This window comes from Onychomys torridus, chromosome 2 (genome assembly GCF_903995425.1).
Source record: "Onychomys torridus chromosome 2, mOncTor1.1, whole genome shotgun sequence".
Lineage (NCBI taxonomy): Eukaryota > Metazoa > Chordata > Mammalia > Rodentia > Cricetidae > Onychomys > Onychomys torridus.
Window position 1 is genome coordinate 146,064,298 of NC_050444.1, and position 20,561 is coordinate 146,084,858.

Below are 20,561 nucleotides of genomic sequence, written 5' to 3' on the forward strand. Positions count from 1 at the left end.
ACTTTGGATATTGGATGATAGACACAGGCATATGCTTCTAGGAAGCCTAGGATCCAGAGCAACATTTAATCCCATGCCTTTAATCCTACACTCGGGAGGCAGAGGCAGGTGGGTCTCTATGAGTTCCAACCAGCCTGATCTCGAGAGAGTTCCGGGGTAGGCTCCAAAGCTACCCAGAGAAACCCTGTCTCAAAAAGAAAAAAGAGAGAGAGAGAGAGAGAGAGAGAGAGAGAGAGAGAGAGAGAGAATTCACTTGTCAGCTTGAAGAGCTTTGGAACCACCTGGAAACACCATGAGAATCTCTCTGGGCTGTATACTCAGAAGTAGCATTACCGGGTCATCCCGAGCCACATTTATATCTAGTTTGATGAGGAGTTGCCAGTTTGCTTCTGAAGTGGCTGCAACGGTCTGCACACTCACCCATAGCTTTATGAAGGATTTCGTTGCTTGTTTTGTTTGGATGCAGGGCCTCACCATGTAGCCTTGGCTGTCCTGGAGTGCAGGTGCTTTGATTTAAGGTGTGTATGTACCACCACACACCTGCCTAGTAGTTTCTAATTAGCCTATATTAATAACGTGTTTCAGGGTTGGGGATTTAGCTCAGTGGTAGAGCGCTTGCCTTGGCGCTTGAGCTAGCAAGCACAAGGCCCTGGGTTCGGTCCTCAGCTCCAACAAAAACAAAACAAAACAAAAACAAAAACTGTTTTTCACTACTGACATTTTCATACACATACACATACACTTGGAACATATTCCCCTGTCGAGCTGACCAGTTGACTGGGTATCTATCTGGGTGGAGGCATGTGGATTGTAGAGACAATGAAGAAAACAGAACAGAGTCGAGAGGTCTGCCAGTCAATGCCGGACAGCCCTGAGTTTATTTCACAGTGACCTTATACAGTCTTGAAGGACAGAGGTAGAACAATGCACAGCACAGGCATTCAACTACTGTCTATCCTGCCTTTCATCAAGGAGCAGGCAGTTCCATTTTCTATCTTGATGTACCTCCGGCTGACCTCAGCAGCCTGCATCTAGCTAGAGAGTGTGTTTCTTCCTGTGGGCTAATCAGGACTTTCTCATAGCCCTGGAGCTGTGACAATCTTGAACTCTATTGACTCAGAATAGATTTGTGATTCAAACTGGAAAACTGAGTCAGTTGTGGGCTCCCACGTTCCCCCCTCCCCCTTTAATCCCTCTTGCCCTCCTCCAGCTCCTGCTGACCCCTCTCTAGCCTCCTTCCTCTTCTTAACTGGCTCTACTTCCACTTTCAAGTCTCTTTCTGCTGTGGGACCCAGAGTTTCATTAGCGTTGTTTACTGGAGCATAGACGCCTTACCTGTCCTTCACCTTTGAAGATGTCTGTTCCTCTTCCATAGACAGTCAACTGCATGCAAATCCTCATGGAGGATTGGGGTCCCAGGAGGCCACCCCACATTGGGTTCTGTTTTCCTGAAGCCATCCTGTACCAGTATTGTCCAGCTCTGATGCCACAGAAGGTGCAGTTAAATCTTGTTTTTAGTTTGAGATTCCTAAGGGACTGTTTTCAGGTACTTATTAGACATTTGTGTTTAGGTTCAAATCATCTAGACTCCAAAGCTTGGACCATGTCACAGAGTGGTCAATAAAGAAGCCACTGGGACCTGTGGCCAGGTCTCCTTTCTGTACATTCTAGTCTGTGATTTCAGACACACTATGGAACCTCTCTGGGCCTATTTCCATTCAGTGGGAATACTGGCCAGGTGTGGTGGCTCACACTTGTAACTCTAGCACTTCAGAGGCTGAGGCAGGAGAACTGCTACAACTTCAAGACCACTCTGGGATATATTGGTAAGTATCAGGCCAACTAAGGTTGCATAGTAAAATTTTGTCTAATTTTCTGAAAAATTTATTTTGATATTTCGAGACAGGGTCTTGAAATTAAGGGCACGAACCACCACCACCACCACCACCCACTTCTAAAAAATATTTCTTTTAAAGAATACATATAGCCGGGCAGTGGTGGCGCAATCCTTTAATCTCAGCACTTAGGAGGCAGAGGCAGGCTGATCTCTGTGAGTTTGGGGCCAGCCTGGTCTACAGAGTGAGTTCCAGGACAGCCAGGGCTGTTACACAGAGAAATCCTATCTCAAACAAAACAAAACAAACAAACAACAACAACAACAAAACCCCAATACATCTATTGCCAATGTAATAGACCATTTTGTGGTTTAGAGTTGCTTAGGAAGTCCCTGGTGCAGAATAAATGTCACAAATGTTGCCCCTGTCTTAACAGATCGTCTCTACTCTATGGAGCCCCTGTTCACAAGATTGCATGACACCAGCCGTCTTCCCCTTATGACCAGGTTCTTGTTGTGTAACCTGGTATTTTCCTTACAAATGGGAAAGTGCAGAGAGGAACTGGGTGTGACCAGCCAGGTTTTCCTTTGCTTTTACTTCTAGGGTTTCTACAGTTCATCAAAGCTATCACATGCATGAGTCAGGGGATTTCAGTCTTTGGATGGTCATGAGGAGTTAGTTCCCTTTTTTTTTTTCTTTTGATGGGGTTTCTCTGTGTAGCCTTGGCTTTCTTGGAATTAATTTTGTAGACCAGGCTGACCTCAAACTCACAGAGTTTGCCTCTGCCTCCTGAGTGCTGGGATTAAAGGCATGCACCACCACTGTCCAAGTGAGTTAGTTCCTTTAAATGGAGATAGAACATCAGAGAACACCCTCAACAGCGTGAAAAGGCTGTGCTTGAAATACCTGCAAACTGTGTGTCGTAAAGGGTTGAAATATGCAAAAATACTCTAAAACTCAGTAACAGGAGACGAAACGACTGAAAAACTAGACAAATGACTTGAATACACACTTTTCTGAAGCGAACTGTCCAATAAGGACTTGAAAACATGCTCCGTATCTCTGATCATTAAGGGAAACCAAACTACAATGAGAAAACTAAAAAAATATTAAGCAGTGGTGAGGATGTGGAGGAACTGGACTTTTTTTTTTTAAGTCTGGATCTCATGAAGCCGAGACTGACCTTGAATTCACTATGTAGGTGAGGATGAATTTGAACTCTTGCTCCTCTGGCCTTGATTATAGGTGGGCACCAACAGGTCTGATTTATGCAGTGCCAGAGACCTAACCCTTGACTTCAGCATGCTAGGTAAGCACTCTACCGACTGAACCACGTTCTTAGTCCCATAAATTGGAATTCTTGTGTCTTACTCACGGGGACATAAAATGATGCAGATGCTGTAGAAATTGTCATGATTGTGTCTCAAACAATTGAACATGGCTTCGGGGGCTGGTGACCTCAGACTATAGTCCCAAGATTGGGAGACTGAAGCAGGAGGAATTCAAGGCCAGCTTGGACCATAGAGTGAGACCTTGTCTCAAACAAACAAACTACAAACAGGCCTGGGATATAGCTCAGTAGTTGAGCACTTGCTTGGTGTGTCTGTGAGGCCTTAAGCTCAATTCTTAGTACTGTGGGGTACCAGAGAGAAACCATCACATTATTTAGTAGTTCTACTCCTAGATGTATACCTAAAATAACTGTGACCAAGGAACCAAGCAGGTGTTTGTACACAAACATTCAGAGCAACATTATTCACAACCTCCACTGAGGGATAGGTGATAAAATGTGGTATAGATATATCTTAAAAACGAAGGGCATTTGACATACGGTAAAATCATGGATGAGTGTACCAGGCTTTCTTTTAGATCACCAACCAGTTCCCAAATCATGACACTGAGAAGTTACATTAGTTGTGAATGCTCAGCCTAGCTAAGGCTTCTTTCTGACTAGCTCGTTTTACTTAAATTAACTTGTTTCTCTTTATCTACCTTTTGCCTTGGGCTTTGTTTACCTTTCTTCCTTCTGTGTGTCATACTTCACTGTTTCTTGTTTCTGGCTGGCTGGCGGCTGCCTGGTTTAAGGCGTGTATCCCTCTTTTTCTCCCTCATTCTTTTCTTTCTTGTTCTTTTTGTTTGTTTGTTTTCTGTTTCTTTTTCTTTTTTGTGCAGCTGAGGATAGAACCCAGGGCCTTGTGCTTGCTAGGCAAGCGCTCTACCACTGAGCTAAATTCCCACCCCCTTGTTTTGTTTTTCAAGACAGGGTTTCTCTGTGGAGCTTTGCACCTTTCCTGGATCTTGCTCTGTAGACCAGGCTGGCCTCGAACTCACAAAGATCCACCTGGCTCTGCTTGGGATTAAAGTGTGGATTAGAGTGCTGGGATTAAAGGCGTGCACCACCACCACCGCCTGGCCCTTTCTTGTTCTTTTTGCCTAGATTTCTCCTATTCTCTCTGCCTGCCAATACCACCTATCCCTCTCCTGCCTATTGGCTGTTCAACTGAAAGACCCCCACAGGAGATCTTTCCTCAAGAGAGACCCCAAACCCAAGGAACACGCCGAGACCACGGATCAGATGAAAACAGCAAGAGGGTTTATTCAAATGCGCAGGTACCTGGGGCGACAAAGTCTCCGGGAAGACTTGCGGGCCTTCCTAGGGGAAGGGGAACTTCTTATAGAATCCTAGGGGCAGAAGCACGGTTACAGAAGCGAGAAGCATAGTTACAGGGTCCCCATTGGTTAATTCAAATAAGGCCAGGGTGAACTTGGGGACTATCTTTAATGTTCAGAAATGTGCAGCTGTTTGTTCTCCAAGGCCAGGTGGCCAATTATAGATATCTTGTCCTGACTCAAGGTTTTTTCCTCCCAAGACCGGGTGTTTGATATCTCCTGCTTTGACTCAAGGTTACGTTACTTTCCCAATTATCTCTCTCAAGGCCGTTTCTTAGGCTAAGTTACTGAGACAGGGGGGGGGGGCATTTCACAACTCTTTATTAGACCAACCAGGGGCTTTAGGCAGGCAAGGTAAAACAAATGTAACACATCTTTAAATAAGTAAACAAATGCAGCAGAGATAAATGTAACACACCTTTACACAGTTAAAATAATATCTGCAGCATAAACAAATGTAACACATCTTTGCCTAGTTAATGTAATATTTCACACTTCCGGTCCCTTTGGGTGCCATTTTCTTTCAAACCATTACATCATCCATGACCTGCTGGAGTGCATGAAGGGACAGGTCCTTTAAAATCATGGCCTTGAGATCTCCGTGACTGGGGCAACTGAGGGATATCCAGGAGGAGTTTTGGTGAGGGTCCAGCGTTGATGGTGTACCAGAAGCCAGAGGCCTTGAACCTGACCAACAACTCATTACAATATTACAATGAACATTTACAAGTAATGCTGTTTGAAAAAATGGGTATACTGCATGACACACCGGCTCCCAGTCCACTAAGATGAATGAAGAGGTATTGGGGAGGCAGGAAAGGTACAGGAGTGTAGTGATTTTTGTTTGTTTGCTGTGTTTTGTTTTTTTGGTTTTGGTTTTTCGAGACAGGGTTTCTCTGTGTAGCTTTGCACCTTTTCTGGAACTCACTCTGTAGCCAGGTTGGCCTTGAACTCACAGAGATCCACCTGGCTCTACCTCCCAAGTGCTGGGATTAATTAATAGTTTTTAAATTTTCTTTTGAAGGGGATGAAACCAGGGTGGGGGGCAGATATGGAGGGACTGGGGAATGAGCAGGATTGGGGTACATGATGTGAAATTCCCAAAGAATCAATAAAAAATGTTAAAAAAATTATTTTTGTTGCTACTTCATAACTGTAATTTTGCTACTGTTATGAATCATAATGTAAATATCTGTGTTTTCTGATGGTCTTAGGCAACCCTGTGAATGGGTCTGTAGTGGTATTTGCTCTGCCCATGACCTTGGGCTATAGGGCCCCGAAGGAGGCGGTGCTTCCTGTCATTAGAAGTGACCTCTTAAAAGGAAATGGAGAAGGATCACACGCCCTTTCTCCCTGCTGCCTTCAAGGTGTATTGTTCACAATCAGATCAGAGGATGACTTTAGCTGTCTACTCCGTTCTGTATTCGTGAGTGTATTTCCTCAATTTATATCTTAATAAGGCCTATTACCCATTAAATAGACGCATGTGGGTTACATACTAAATTCCAGACCAGCATGTGCTAGAGTAAGAGTCGATAGTTTACCTCAAAATAAACAATGCCTGTTTTGCTACTTTGGGCAAAAGGTAGGTGAGGGGGTATGTAATATGAATTGCAAAACAGTCTTATTAATAAAAAACCCAAAGCCAGATATTGGGGTGAAAGCTGAAAGATCAGAGAAGCAGAGCAAACCACAGCCACTAGCTTACCTCTCCAAATCCTCAACAAGGGAGAGACTTCCTGTTTACTCACGCCTTATTTACCTTTCTGTGCCCTGCCATTTTCCTCCCATCTTAGCGCTAGGCTTAAAGGCATGTGCCACCACATCTGGCTCTGTTCCCAGTGTGGCCTTGAACTCACAGAGATCTGGATGAATCTCTACCTCCTGAATGCTAGGATTAAAGGCGTGAGCTACCACTGCCTGACCTCTGTTTAATATAGTGGCTGGCTTTGTCCTCTGATCCCCAGGCAATCTTTATTGGGGTACACAATATATCACCACAGGAATAAATTAGTGTCCATAGGGGATCATGCTTGGGTTGTAATCCTATTTCCTCTAGAGACCATTTTGGTTTTTGAACAGAACTGAGGATGAGTGTTTGCTTTGGACACATCAAGAACCTAAATAGAGGGGAAGCTCTTTTCCATGAAGGCAGTCATCTTCCTGGTTCTACAGTGTGAGCCCCTCCCTCTTCTCTTCCCCCCCCCCCCCCCCCCCCCCCCGAGATGTCAAATCCTCCGCACTCAATAGCTAAGAGCCCAGCTCCCTCCTCCCTTCCCTTCCTCCATCTTAGACATGGGTCTCCTCCGGGCTGTGCTCTTATATCTGAAGCCACTCTCGAGGAGCAGGACATTTTCAATCTGACTACTTCTGTCTCTTTTGTTTTTAAAGACACAAGGACCGCAGAGTGAATCTGCAGAATCTGTGGGTGTGGAGAAAGGATGGCAAGGTTCACCGCAGACCCGCACTCTCAAACCAACTCCTTAGCCAGCGCCGCACCTCTTTGTCCCTTGATGTGGGGACAAGACTGAGCAGAGCTGGTTCCTGCCTGGCAAGACTGAGCAGAGCTGGTTCCTGCCTCTTGAATGGGCAACTGTGGAGGATGCCGGGTGATTCCACAGGGCCACCCTGTCTTCTACCACCAGAGCCTGCTGCTGGCCACTTCCAGGCCATCACATGCCATTCGGAATTGATTGTGCTGTTTTTCTTTGTAAAAGTCAGTCCCACTTGTTTCCTGTTCAGAGTTATAAGCGGGAGAGCGGCATCCTGTCTTCCACCAGCACAGTATCCATCCCAAACTGGTCAGTACACTGCTTGCAGTGGCAAGGACATTCAGAAGCCGCTGGATCCACAGTGTCCAAGTGTGGATCAGAGAGCACAGGGGAGATGGGGGCGTGGGCCATGGCAGATTTTAAGGCAGACTTTAGCACTCCATTCTTTAGATAGTTCAGTCTGTTCCAGGTTCAAACCGGAATGATGCAACACTGATAGAGATGGGCAAGAATGCCTCTCTCATCCAGCGAGGGGTTCCCAAAGCTTTTGGCATTATCAAGAAGGACAAGCATGCTAGCGCCTTCATCACCTTGAAAGCTTTCATAGTGGTGGCAGTCGGCATTGCCAATCAAGTAATCAAAGCGTCAGTAAAGCAGCGTCAATAAAGTTCAAGAGGCGAGGGTCTGAGTCACAGGGGGACGTTTTCTTCACAGCATCGCAGTAGCTCTCATCATATTCCCACCTGGCCAATTTGCCTTCTCGGTAAGTCCTGCTCCAGGGGTGTCAACGTTTCTGCAGAGGCCACACATCTGGAAGCCGAAGTGTGATGGATCCTTCCATCATGTCTCCATCAGCCCATGCTGGCTGTTTCTTGGCAGTAATAGCACTTCCCATAGAAACACATACTGTTCTCTACAGTTAGGAAGGTGCTCAGCTGCTGCTCTGAGGCCACAGGCTTGACCTCTGTCCTCAGACTAACACATCTGCCAACCACCAAGGGAGCTTGGTGGGAGCCCAGCACCCTGGCCAGATGAAAGGCTGCCACCTCTGCATTGTGTCTGTCATAACCAGCGTATGGCTCCCCTTCTATCACTTAGGTTTGAACTACTTTCTGTCCTCCTTCAAGGATCAGTGAAGCTTTTAGCTGTGTCCCTTTATAACCCACATCAGCTTTAATGATTTTCTTAGTGGCCATGGCATGCATGCTTATCTTCTTCTTGGTACAAAATGGCCTGCTGGGCAAAGAACTGCCTTGCCTCGACTGCTGACAATATGAATACTGTCCTTTCTGGACGAGCAGGACACAAGGAAAAGTGACTTCTGAACTCTGTCAAGACAGGATAAGATTGTCTTTCAAAATTCCTGCTTCTGACTGTCAGAGATTCTAGGCCTGTAGCCAAATTGGATGCCCCAATGATGCTGAGAAACAGGGATTCTCTGTGTAGTTTTGGTGCCTGCCCTGGATCGCACTCTATAGGCCAGGCTGGTCTCGAACTCACAGATCCTCCTGGCTCTGCCTCCCGAGTGCTGGGATTGAAGGCATGTGCCACTGCCGCCTGGCCTGATAATCATTCTTATTGTATATAGTTTGCATGCCTTAAGTTTAGAACCTTCTTATTTAGACAGAAAAAGGGAAATGTAGTTGTGCCTGTATTGCGAGATCCCCAAACAAGAACACCACAGAACCAATATCTGATGTAAGTACAAAGGGGTTTATTAAAGCAAGCAGGCTTGTTCCGTGTCTAACACACTGGCTGGCCAGGTGAAGGAGGATGGCCCTGAGCTCTCAGAATGAAGGGTTTTTCAAGGAAAAACTGCAAGCTTAGGGGTACAAGCCTTTGCATTTCAGGGTCCTACTTCAGTTAACAGGAACATTTGGCCAAGAGAAGAACGAACAAAGGTAACAAAACACATTTGGAGACTCTCCCCATGCTATTGGAGACTTTGATGGATTAAGCCTTTGTTTTAGCTTCAGAACTATTTCTTGGCCAGCAGCCTACCCACCCTGGAGGCGAGATTGCCTTGACTGGAGTCTTAGCTGGGTGTTTATGTCTCTGGAACATGGTTCAGCTTTTATCTTAGCATTGCTAGAAGTGAAGTTTTCTTTAAAATGGAGTTTGTCTTGCTCTCTCATAGTGGTATTTGCTCTGCCCATGACTTTGGGCTATAGAGCCTGAAGGAGGCAGTGCTTCTTGCCATTGTAGGTGACCTCTTTTTTTTTTTTTTTTTTTTTGGTTTTTCGAGACAGGGTTTCTCTGTGTAACTTTGGAGCCTTTCCTGGAACTCACTCTTTAGCCCAGGCTGGCCTTGAATTCACAGAGATCTGCCTGTCTCTGCCTCCCGACTGCTGGGATTGAAGGCGTGCACCTCTTAAAAGGAGAGGGAGGAGGATCACATGCTCTTTCTCTCTGCTGCCTGTGAGGTGGATTTGCTCCCAGCCAGATCAGAGGGCAACTTCAGCTGTCTACTCCGTTCTGTATTCGTGAGTATTTCCTCAATTTATACCTTAATAAATCCCTACTACCCATTAAATAGACTCATGTGGATTGATCATAAGGGTCATTTGACCTCCAGACGGATTCATTTTCTTCCTCACTGTGCCTCATGCTCCAGCTGCCCTGTCTCCCACACCATCATGGGCATACCCTTGAGCTGTGAGCCATGATAAACCCTTTCTCCCTGAAGTCGCTTCTGCCAGGCCACCTCATCACAGGAAAAGGAACAAAGACGATCCAGTTATAAAGAGAGACAAAGAAGGTTGAGCTGGGGAGGAGCAGGCAGATGCAGACTCCCATGGAAGACTTCCTCATAGCAGGTTCTCATGCTCAAGGTGATGTTTCCTGTCACTTTCACACAGTCTGAGTCCCTGTGTGTGAAAGAGTGTGGTCAGTAAGTCCCAGCCATGTGCTGTGTTGGGCATGTGGCTGTCTGAGGGACAGTGACGCAGGGAAAGGAAAATGATTTGTCTTTTAATTCCACAAGGGCTCAATGGTCGAGCCACAGCCTGTAGGGACAAGTTAAAAAGGAGAGAACGCCGCTGCCATCAAGTGACAATGGCTGAATTGTCTAAAAACAAAACAAAACCCAAACACGACAGAGTGTTATATTCAGTATTCAGTGCTCTCGGGGCTTGTGGGAGTCCGCTGGGCATCTCTCTCCCCAGCTGTGTGCTCAGGGAGGTCATGTTAGCAGTTTGGAATCTACCATGTTGAAAGTATTCCCACAAGAAGAACAAGCAGGTGTTTCAGATGAGGGACGTTGAGTCTGAATCTCTCCTGCCACTGACTGGCCATGTCATCCTGGAAATCACTCCACATCCTAAACTTTGGTTGACTTGTAGAATAGGCACAGTAAGAGCCAATCCCTAGCTGGGCAGTGGTGGCACACACCCTTAATCCCAGGGCTCGGGAGGCAGAGGCAGGCGGAGCTCTGTGAATTCAAGGCCAGCCTGGTCTACAGAGTGAGATCCAGGACAGCCAGGGCTACACAGAGAAATCCTATCTGGTTGGGGATTTAGCTCAGTGGTAGAGTGCTTGCCTAGCAAGCGCAAGGCCCTGGGTTCAGTCCTCAGCTCTGGCAAAAAAAAAAAAAAGAGTAAATCCTATCTCAAAAAACCAAAACAAACAAATGTAAAGAGTCAATTCCTTTCTCATTCCTCTCCTGGGAGAGGCATAATTTGATACTTGGGATGGGGTGTGGGTTATTTTATTAATTATTGTCTATTTATGCTTTGATACAGGGTCCTATGTAAGTGCAAACTGGTCTTCAGCTTACTGAATTGACTGGGCTGGCCTTGAACTGCTGGCTCTCCTGCCTCAACCTTGAAAATGCTGTTATTACAAGCACGCATCACCATGCCTGACTCATTGGTTATTAGGGTGTGTGTGTGTGTGTGTGTGTGTTTTGTATGTGGGGGTGTGGTGTGTGTAGTATGTGCATGTGGGGGCGGGTATTGCTGGAGACTGAAACTAGGGCCGAGCATATGCTCTCTAGTTTCAGCCCTTGTTAGTCATTCTTGACTCAAAGTGAGTCTCTCTTTTGGTAACAGTTGATAGCCCCATCCTGACCCCCCAATGGTACCAATACTGCCCCCAGGCTGAGTGTTGACCCACGAGGGCATCATCCCAGAAGTAACTTCACATACACTTACAGAAGAGGGGGCAAGGAAGGATGTGACCGATGCTCCCCACAGCCCCTGGTTCCATGGTTTATACTTGATTCTCTGGCCTGGTAATGGCTGCTAACATGAGGACTGTTTACAATAAATGACTTCTAGCTAATAGCAGCAGCCGAAACTTAGAAGGCGGCAGGGGGAAATGGGAGGGACGTGGGACAAGGGGTTAGTTCTGGATCTGCCTCCCAAGCCTGACATTGATGATTGTTTGGCTTTAGAGATCCCGTCGGGATCTCTGACCCTCAGTTCCTCCAATTGTAAAAATGAAGACAAGGATACTGATGGATGGATTAGAAGGTTCCAGGGAGGTATTGGAGAGGAAATGATTGTGCAGTCTGCTAAGGAGCATCACACTCACTTAACATCCAATGTAATTGATTAACTCTAGCAAGGCTAGTTGCTTAACACCCATTCTCTCCTCTGACTAGATCCAAGAATTCCTGTTTTAGGAAACTAACCAGGGATGAAGCCGTGGCCAGTGAGATGCAGGCTGATGAGAGCCTAGTGTATGTCACATTGCTAGATTGTCACATACTGTTTAAACTCACCTTGCCTAGAGAGGGCAGGTGACACATTAAGTGGGGTGAGGGGCATCAGAAACAGTTTTATTTTGCAGGATCAAACTCAGGGCCTTATACGTGCTAGCCAGCACTCTACCTCTGAGTTCTACTCCCAACCCTCCAGAACCAATCTTGTTTCCTGTATCCATTGTGCTGGCCATCAAGGGCATGACCCGCAGAAATAAATCAACATTGTTGTTATCCTTGAGAGCCCCATTCTCTCCTGTGGGGGACAGCCACTGTGGACAGAGACAAGATCTAGTAGTGTCGAGAGGCACCCTAGGAGTCCCGTAAGTCAAGGTGCTACAGTTTGCTCCTTTCTCCATGCTGGCTCCCCTGGGATTCTGCCCATGTCTCTGCTCAGCTCTCCAATTTCATCCAAACACAGCCTCGGGCTTTGCAAGCCTGCCTTCAAGCTGCATTAGTAAACACCTGCCCCAGCCACACCAAGTTCTCTACTCCCCGGATCCTAGCCTAGGACCGACTGACATCTTGTCCAAGAGGGGCTTCTGCTGCTGGGTCAGCATCACTGGGTCCCTGCCTCCACCAGTCCAACATCTGAGTGAACTTCAGCTACTGTGCTCTGTCAGGGAGTGTGGCCTAGAACCAGAGCTTCTGGGCTCGGATTCTGAGACTGATTGCCTATGTGACTTTGCGCTGACCACTTCCCTTTTCAGAGTGGCTTAACAGACCCATCTGTGGTACTGAGAGAAATGGCTTCTCCAAACACCACTGTAGAGAAAAGGAGCAGGTTATCCACCAGGGGCAACTGTCAGTGATGTCAGCTGTCAATCAGGAGCACATCAGCCACGGAGCGTGTAACTCTGGACTGTCTGGTCGTCAGTCTCCCACTTTGGTATATGAAGAGGGAAGCTATGTGTATGCTTCTAGAACATGGCCGAGGATTGCACTGAGTTTGAGATAAGGGTTCTGAGACAGAGAAGCACTTAAAACACCCTGGAGGGATGGAGAGATGTCTTGGTGGTTAAGTCACTTGCTGCTCTTCCAGAGGAAGGTCCCCAGAACCCCTCCATGAGTAACAACTGTCTGCTGTGGTGCATAGACACACTTGCAGGCAACACACCTATGCACTTAAGAGAGAGGAAAAAAAGAGACAAAAAAAAAAAAAAACCAACAAAACAAACAAACAAAAAACCCACGTCTGTTACACGGATAATATCCTCTTTTTTTTTTTTTTTTTTTGACTCAAGGTCTCATGTACCCCAGGCTGACCTTCAACTCACTACTTAGCTGAGGATGAACTTGAATTTCTGAATTTTCCAAAAGGTGCGATTACAGACATATCAACCAATCCCAGTTTATATAGTGCTGGAGAATCGAATCCAGGGCCTTGTACATGCTAGATAAAAAACAAAAACAACCAACCCTCCCACCAAAAAAACCCTCAACTCCCTGAGCTACAGCCTCAGCCCTGACTTTCTTCTTTTCTTTTCTGTTTTATGGTGCCAAGAACTGAAGTTAGGGCATTCTATCCACTATGTAAGCACTCTAACACTGAGTCAAATCCCTACCCATGTTTCTTTTTTCATAACTTTGATTTAGGATAAAGCTCCACAACAGGAATTACCGCCTTCTAAAGTACATTAACAATTTTCCTTTAATTCCTTTAATTTAACTAACTATTTAACTTTGTGGTGCTGGGAATTGAACCCAGAGCCCCACACATATTAGGTAAGCACTCTTATCTATACATCCTGCAAACAAACTAAAATTTTTACTTTTTATTTTTCCTTTATTTGAGACAAAGTCTCACTCACTCTGTATCCCTGGCTAGCTTGGAGCTCATTATGTAGTTCAAGTTGGCCCTAAATGCACTGAAATCCTCCTGCCTCCGCCTTCTGAATTATGAGATAACAGATGTGGGCCAACCACTCTGTACTCCAAACTGCTTTTAGTGTTGTGGGGGTGTCCACCAGGTAAAGTCAATAGAAACTCTTTACTAGCTGGCCAGTGACTACACTGAGTGTTTGGGAACCCAGCGTAGCCCGAGCCTTTCTCAGGGTGGACTTTTAAGCACAACGACTGTGTCCTGCCTAGGATGACTGTGGCTTATAATTTTGGTTTTGCCCAAGCACCAGGCAAGCTTTAGTGAAACATTTCACTATTGGGATAAGAATTTGTACCATATCAAGCTGATGAGAAGATATGCTGGCTGTACTTCGAAGAGGGGAGGCTAACATCCTTTTAGATTATGGATTAGCCTATAGAAAAATATCTGTCTGCGGTAAATCCAACAGTGAAGGGGAAGATAAATAGGAATATCACTTACACAACTTAAGTAAAACATAGCTCTCTGAACAGCTGAAGATAGGCTTCTTCTGTATCCCAGAATCTAATCAATATTTATATGTATAATTCAGCTAATATTTGGCTTAAAAGGGCTTATTGGGAAATGTTATCATTTTTACTATTTTCTACAGAGAAAATATTTTCCAGTTTCAAATAACTCTGGACTTTGGAATTATGACCTGTTTTTACGTTCCAAAAAAAAAGAAAGAAATTAAAGAAAACATTTCAGTGGAAAATGCTGAAGGACCACTGAACTCGATGTTGTATTTACATATCTACATCTGTATAAGATAATGATTATAAATGTTTGTTTAAAAAGGTGAAGTGCAGCCGGGTGGTGGCGGCGCATGCCTTTAATCCCAGCACTCGGGAGGCAGAGCCAGGTGGATCTCCGTGAGTTCGAGGCCAGCCTGATCTACAAAGCGAGTTCCAGGAAAGGCACAAAGCTACACAGAGAGACCCTGTCTCGAAAATCCAAAAAAAAAAAAAAAAAAAAGGTGAAGTGCACATGTGAATTTAACAGGAAGTTGTAGATTTTCAACACTGTACACAAACTCCTTTGTTACAAATCAATATTTATGCTTCTAAAAAAATTAAAAAAATAAATTCACAGGTACAGGGGGAAAAAAAAAGACTGTGTCCTGGGTTGACGTGCTTCAGTTAACAAGGACAGTTAGCCAGAAGCAGAACTACAGAAGCTAAAAGGTTAGTTAGTACATTTGGAGACTTTCCCAAAACTAAGGATTTGATGGATCAGGTCTTTGTTTTCATTTTGGCGGTGGTGCCATATAATGCTGTGTTTTCTGGCCTGAATGGTACTTTGACCCTGGAGTCAGTATGCTAAGGTCTGGGGGTCTGTTACATTAGGAGGGCTGAGCCAGTCACGTTATCAGCAAACTGTGTGTACCGATCATGTCTAATATTTGTCGGTACTTATAGCTACACTATTTGGTTTCTTTGCTTTTGTTTTTGTTAGGATCTATGTAGCCCTGGCTGGCCTGAAATTTGGTGTGTGGATGAGACTGACCTTAAATTAGCAGTTATCCTCTGCCTCCTGAAAGGCAGGCACCACCATGCTTGGCTTATTTCTTTTCCATAATTAAAAAAATTAAGCCAGGCGGTGGTGGCAACACGTCTGTAATCCCAGCACTTGGGAGGCAGAGGCAGGTGGATCTCTGTGAGTTTGAGGCCAGCCGGGTCTACAGAGCTAGTCCAGGACAGGCTCCAAAGCTACAGAGAAACCCTGTCTCAAAAAACCAAAAAAAAAAAAAAAAAAAAAAAAGATATGTTAAAAAAAAATTAAATTAGTTTTGAAACAGGGCTTTATTATGTAGCCCAGGCTGGCCTGCAACTGGCCTAGAAGTCTTGACTCTTCTGTCTCTACTTGTGATTACAGGCGTGCAACACCATACCCTGCACAATTATCTTTTTTGTTTTGGTTAATGTTTAAAATGCTTCCTAGGTGACTTAATTTTTGTTCCTTTAACAGCAAAGGTGGGTAGGGTGTGGTACCGAGTTCAAGCCAGGGAGGGGTAATTTCTTTGAAGAGGGAACTTAGAAAGAAAAAACATGCTCACACTTTGTGACTACTTTGAGAATTGAGGATGTCACTCTTCCTCCCAACACCGGGACTTCTCCTTTCTGAGACATTTCCTTCTATATGTCTCACTCAGTTCCCCAATCTTCGCCATTCTGGGAGAATGTGGAAGTGCTCCCAAATTTGTCACCTTAGATGAAACCTCAGATCAATTTCGAAGTCTCTCTGAACATAAATTATATCATCACTGTATAAGTCAGGGGAGAAAATTGCATCATTCCAGGAATTTGTTGGTGCCAGGTGTGGTGGCACATGCCAGTACTCCCAGTGCTGTGGAGCAGAGGCAAGAGGATCTTAGAAAAAAAAGCGAAACAAGAAAATTGGAGTCTGAGGCAGGAGGATTGTTGTGAGTTCAACATTAGTCTGGGCTATGTAGTAAAGTTTTAGACTAGTCTGGGCTACAATGTGAGACCCTGTCTCAAAAATCAAAACAAGGTGGCTGGGCAGTGGTGGCCGACGCCTTTAACCCCAGCACTCAGGAGGCAGAGCCAGGTGGATCTCTGTGAGTTTGAGGCCAGCCTGGTCTACAGAGCGAGATCCAGGACAGGCACCAAAACTACACTGGGAAATTTTTTTTTTTTTTAAGATTTATTTATTTATTATGTATACAGAAGAGGGCACCAGATCTCATTACAGATGGTTGTGAGCCACCATGTGGTTCTGGGAATTGAACTCAGGACCTCTGGAAGAGCAGTTGGTATTCTTAACCGCTGAGCCATCTCTCCAGCCCCTACACAGAGAAATCTTGTCTCAGAAAAAAAAGAAAAAGAAAAAGAAAAAAACACCCAAAAAAAATCAAAACAAGGGGCTGTGGAGATGGCTCAGCAGTTAAGAGCACTTGCTGCTCTTGTGGAAGACCCTGGTTCAGTTCCCAACACCCACACTGTGGGCCACAACCATCCGTAGCTCTAATGCCAGGGAACCTGACACCCACTTCTGACTTCTAAGGACTCCTGCTTGAATGTGGTGCACATGAACTCACACATAAATAAACTCTCTCTGTCTCTGTCTGTCTGTCTGTCTCACAAATTAATAAATCTTCAAAACAAAACTTCCAAGGGGCTGGGGATATATAGCTCGGTGGTAGAGTGCTGTCTGGCATGTGGAAATACTCTGGATTCCATTTCCAGTATCACAAGGAGGAAAGGAAGGAAGGAAGGAGTGTGAAGGAAGGAGGAAGATCATTGAAGGTAAGACTCAGTTTCTCTCTCTGTAAAATGGGGAGAAGAGCAATCAGATGAGGCAGTTTTCTAAAAACCCTGCATTTGAGCCTGTGGAAACCTGGTAGGATTCTCTTGTCAAATTTCCTTGTCTTGGGAAAAGCCAAGACTGAGGAGAGGTGGGAGAAGAAACACAGAACTTCTTGTGGATGGAGGCAGCAGACCGTGGAAGTAAGACAGGACAGTGTGTACCTTCGTCTTCTTAGGTCTAACCCCCGGTTCAGCTGCTTCCTGAATGAAAAAAAGAAATAAAAAGAAGGTACGTGACTGCTCCTGGGTATGGTGGAGGAGAACGTTTATTGTAGATAAAAGGGAGAGCTTAGGTAGAGGCAGGGACATCTGGGAGAGTCCAGAGTGGTCATGACCAGACTGAGCTGGGCTGTTGTACCCAGAGTCCCCCAAAGACCACCAACAGACCAAGTCCGATGCAAAAGCAAAGTCTTCGTATTGTTAGAGTTAACTCGGGCCTCTCCATCCGTCTGCGCTGCTGAGACCCTGAGTAGCAGTGGGGCAGGATTTTTAAAGCAAGGGGGTCTTGGGGTCTACAGACTACATAGGAACAGACTCAGGATTGGTTTATGCCAGTGGCAATCATGTTAGTAACTTTTTTTTTTTTTTTTGGTTTTTTGAGACAAGGTTTCTCTGTAGCTTTGGAGTCTGTCCTGGACTAGCTCTGTAGACCAGGCTGGCCTCGAACTCAGAGATCCACCTGCCTCTGCCTCCCAAGTGCTGGGATTACAGGCGTGCACCACCACTGCCTGGCCATGTTAGTAACTTTTAATTGACTAGGGTTAGTGGGGGTTACAGTTATCCATTTTTGTATATCTTGGATATCCGTTACAGGCTCTGTCCTTGAGTTGCCATGGAGGCTGGCTGGCTTAGCACGTACTGACTGTGGGGGCTGACTCAGTGGCCCAGGCTGTCACATTGACCCATGCACGTAGCTCTAAGTTGGTGAGGGGTCCCAGGCAGTAAACAACTGGCTGAACCTTGAGCGGTCAGAGTACGTGCAGAAAGGGAGCTACTGCAAAGACTGTGTCTTTTGTTCACGGCCCTCCCAGAAACTGCTGCTCAAGTCTCAGGAAACTGAAACTGAGGCCTGATCTCTGAGAGAAGACTGACAGCCTGTCATGGTGTCTGTCTGGTCCTTTCAGGGCCATGTGGGAAGAGGGGGAGGGGAGAGGGGTGAGAGGAGAACCAGGTGCGGCCAAAATGGTGGGATTACATAGAGAAGAGCCTCTAGGAGAAGGGCAGCCCAGCTCCTGGGCTGGAGAATTCAGGATAGGGGGTGGGGTATGCCAGCCATACCCTGTCACAGGTAGGGACTGGAGGATGCTGGGAGAACCTAGAGGCCAGGTTAGATTTGATATGTTAAATAGGCACCTCGGCCATTTGTCCCAGAGTTTGAGACTTCCTTGGAAAAGTGAGCAAGAGGACACTTGACCTCCCTGCCTCCATGTCCCATTTGCAATGGGGTTTTTGTCACTTCGAATGCTCTTCTGAGGATAGAGTCATAGAGCATCTACCGCAGGGTTTTCATGGAAAGGTGCTCAGGAACGTTTGCTGGCATTTAATGATGGGCCGGGCCCTGTCCTCAGGATTTCTTCAAAATTTCTGAGTCCTCTGATTTAGTTAACAACCCAAGATACAGACACACAAACTGGACCTATGGAGAGTTAAGTTGTCTGCCCCAGATTACCTGGCTGGTAAGTGGAAAAGCCTGGATTCTGAACCTCTCCTGACAGCTCCAGACAGAGGTTGTGGGCAGCTGAGAGAGCATTCAGAGAGCCATCAACCCCAGGAGGGATGGAGGGGAAGGATGGGGGAAGGGACCAAAGAGAAAAGCCTGATGTCAGTGGGCGGCTTTGGTGTGTGATTCTCAGTGAGCTGCTTGTTTCTCTGTGGGATTTAGTGGATGACCAGGAATTCAAGGGAAGGAAAGTAAGTTAGAACAGAACAGGAGTCAGAGGTCACTGTCCTCCACCCCAGCCTGTCCTTAGATGTTGGGAGGAACTCTCTAAGACACGGAGTTCAAGCCAACTTTAACTTCCCAAGAATTACTGACTCTTTTCTTTCTTTTGGTTGACTCCCCCCCCCCCCCCCCAAAAAAAAAAAAAAACCAACAGGGTTTCTCTGTGTAACCCTGGCTGTCCTGGAACTCTGGCTGCCTGCCTTTGCCTCTCAAGTGCTGGGATTAAAGGTATGCACCACCTTCGACTGGCATTGATTGACTCTAAAAGACAATGTCTCATGCAGTCCAGGCTATTATTATTATTATTATTATTATTAATCACATATTGGAGAAGAGAGGTTGACAACGAGGCTGGCTGACCCCAGAGCCCGTGAACATGAGACTTTGTGGTCCTACAAAGGAAGACTGAGTAGTCACGAAACCCATGCACAGAAGAATATTTTTTTCATTACATTTAAATGTGATTTAAATTTTATTTAAGTGTGTGTCAGGGACAAACAGGCACCGTAGTGTGGAGGCTGGAGGACAACTTGAAGGAGTCGGTTTGCTCCTCTGTCCTGTAGCTTCCAGGGATTGAACTAGGTCATGGGGCTTGGCGGCAGGCACCTTCACCTGCCGAGCCATCTCACTTGCCTGGGTAGAAAAACCTTCCTTCCTTCCTTCCTTCCTTCCTTCCTTCCTTCCTTTCTTTCTTTCTTTCTTTCTTTCTTTCTTTCTTTCTTTCTTTCTTTCTTTCTTTCTTTCGAGTTATTTTATTTTTCTGCCAGGCATGGTGGTGTATGCCTTTAATCCCGGCATTCAGGTGGCAGAGGGTCAGGCTCTCTGTGAGTTCAAGGCCAGCGTGGTCTACAGCGTAAATTCCAGGACAGCCAGGGCTGCGTACAATGAAAAACAGTTACTTTATTTAACTATGTGTGTATATGTGTGTGTATGAGTATGTGTGCATGTGAATGGAGGTGCCCTTGAGGTCCAGAAGAGGGCATTAGATCCCCCAGGAGCTGGAGTTACAAGTGGTTCTGAGGTAGCTGATGTGGGAGCTGGGAACCAAACCATGGTCTTCTGTAAAAGCAACAAGTACTCTTGACTGCTCAGCCATCTCTCCGGCCCCACTTAAATATTTATGTCTCATTATTTATTCATTTATTTATTTATTTTAGTATTGGGGTTGAAGCCAGGGAATCACACAGGCTAGCATTTTATTTATTTATGTATTTATTTATTTATTTACTTTCACTTTTTAATATTAACTTATTTATTTGGGGGGAGAGACTGTACACATGCTGTGATACACATGTGGAAGCCAGAGGGCAACTTGAGGAAGTCAATTCTTTTTTTCGATCATGTGGGTCCTGGGGATTGAAAGCAGGTCACCAGGCTTTATGATAAGTGCTCCTAACCACTGAGCCACCTCACTGGCTTTATTTTTGTTTTAACAATGGATCTCATTGCAGCCTAAGCCAGTCTTTTTATTTTATTATTATTATTATCATTATTTTAAGATTTATTATGTATTCAGAAGAGGGCACCAGATCTCATTACAGATGGTTGTGAGCCACCATGTGGTTGCTGGGAATTGAACTCAGGACCTCTGGAAGAACAGCCAGTGCTCTGAACCTCTGGGCCTTTTTTTTTTTTTTTTTTTGGTTTTTCGAGACGGGGTTTCTCTGTAGCTTTGGAGCTTGTCCTGGACTAGTTCTGTAGCCCAGGCTGGCCTTGAACTCACAGAGATC

General features: G+C 45.6%; 1 pseudogene; it reads right to left on the bottom strand.

Annotated features, from left to right (window-relative positions):
• Window positions 1–7,249: 7,249 nt before the first annotated feature.
• Window positions 7,250–8,202, bottom strand: LOC118577130 (annotated as a pseudogene).
• Window positions 8,203–20,561: the final 12,359 nt, after the last annotated feature.